Genomic DNA, 2249 nt, shown 5'->3' with positions numbered 1-2249 from the left:
AATAGCCTTTTTACAGCCCCGGCCCCGCAGAGCAGAACTCGTACGCTGCTGCAGAGTCCGGCCGCCCGGCCGGCCTTCGGTCACGTGACCTTGCAGGCACTCAGCCACTTTGTGCTCTCTGTGCGGACTTTTGGAATAAAAAGACAAAAAGGAGAAGACAGCAGAAGAAAAAAGGGACAACACATCCGCGTCCCATCGGATCGCGCGCCCGCGGGCAGACAGAAAAATGCGTCGGAAGAGAACAGGACGCGCGAGAGTGGCTGGCGCCGTAAAAGTTATACGAGGCTCCCCCCTCTCCCCCTCGTCCCGCGAGCTGTCGTCCGAAGCTCAACAACCCCCGGCCTGTGCATCGGCGAGGAAAACAAAACGGAGCCACACCAGGAGCCAAACGCCAGCGCGCAAACGCGGCTGCTACACGCTTTAAGTTTAGGGGTTAAATGTAAACGTGTTTTGTTACACTCTTTTCAGACGAGAACCCCGTATGTGTTCTCCACTCAAATGGAACACTGTAGTTTTACACACTCCCTAAGGAGCAGACACAAGTTAACCACTTGCAAATATCCAGTCCCACGATTACTGCGCCCGGGAAGAACACGACGCGCGGGCCGCTCCGCGAAGGAGGTGCAACACCCGCTAGGTTTTAACTCTGTGTTGAAGTAACAAGCAGCGCTGCAACGACGCACAACCACCAGTGGTGGGGCAAAAGCGTAGCAATGGTTTAGATTTAAAAAAAAAAGAAATGACAAAAAAAATATAGAAATAAGGAGCGGATGCTTTTGAATTGTCTGTGGGAGCTGGAGCCATTCGTCCCGTCTCATCGCGACTTCATTTCGCGTCATTTATCACCGCGACTATTATTCCGCCATTAGGCTCGGCTCGCCTTGACCGGGCCATTGCCACGGATAATAACAATGCCGGTTATTAATTTAACAAACACTACTCGCGAGCAAAAGCCTCTCCTCTTCTTCATTCTTTTTTTTTCTCTTTCTAGTAAATACACCTCTGGTAGAGCGCGCAAGTCACGCCTACTCGCCCCCTCCCCACCGTGCGCGCGTGACGTGTGACACAGTCACGGCGGAGTGTCGAACGTGACAGCGTCAGCTGATTGGTTGGGCAAGAAGCGCGGCCGAAAAGGGGCAGGTCAGTCACAGCCGATGCGGCAGGTGTCGCCAGCGCGGGGAGGCGCGCGATGGCTTGCAACGCTCCGTGGTGTGAGAGAGGCGTTCGACTGAGCGTCCAGAATCGGACATGCGATGCGATACCTCAGCCAAAATATTTTTGCTGCGTCCACCCGTTAAATGGGAAACGCACTAATAAAGATGGTGGAAGGGAATTCCTGCGCTCGAGGACGGCTGTGCGGGTGTGCGTTAAGGGTCAAACGTTGGTGGGGGAGGTCGTGCGAACCGGGAAGCGCGCACTGCCCAACGTCCACACACACACACACACACACACACACACACACGCGCGCACACAAGCACACACTGGGCTAAGGCCACGGCTTGCCTGACGGCGCCCGCACGCCATGTAAGCCCACGACAACACTAAGGCGCCCCCTCCACCCCTTCCTCTATCCCTCTTTCCCTGTCCCCCAGCAGTCCTGTGGTGCGCATCGCAACGCAACCTGACACCATTATAGCGCCAAGAAAACGAAAAAAAAAGAAAAAAAGGGAAAGGATTTTCCAACCGACCACTGTGAGAAAAATCATGAAAGTAAAGGATATGGAAAACAACGGGGAAAAATATATAATTCGTAGTTCTAGTTATAAATTTAAAATTATAGCAGAGGATAAACCACGCCAGGCGTCCGCTCTTGTGCTGTAGATAGCGAGGACGAGTGGACGAGTTTGCCTTCTGGTAGAGATAGTCTTTAGGGGACTGTCTAAAAAGTAAGCCTTTAAATGCAATGTATCGGGTGTCACCATGATGTTTAGTTTCGTTATGACCAATAACTTATAATATTTTTCGGGTCACCGAGAAACTTCGTCAACAAAACTGACAAAAGTGCTTCGATAACGCCCTCTTTGGCAACCAAGAAAGTCAATCTCTTCACAAACGTAACCCGGCCCCATCCGCTCCAGGAAATGAATGATGCAGCCCCGGCGGCTCAACTGCAATGCGAACTGCAAACGCGTGCCGTCCAATCAGAGACGCTCTATTTTCGTCCAGCCAATGAGCCCGCCGGAGCCTGGGGGCAGCCCTGGGGGCGGCAGTGCCCCGCAGACAGAACCTCGTAGCTCCGCGGGACTCGG

The sequence above is a fragment of the Frankliniella occidentalis genome, unplaced genomic scaffold (genome assembly GCF_000697945.3).
Source record: "Frankliniella occidentalis isolate FOCC.00 unplaced genomic scaffold, Focc_3.1 Scaffold126, whole genome shotgun sequence".
In the NCBI taxonomy this organism is placed as follows: Eukaryota; Metazoa; Arthropoda; class Insecta; order Thysanoptera; family Thripidae; genus Frankliniella; species Frankliniella occidentalis.
Note: the sequence above shows the minus strand (reverse complement) of the source record.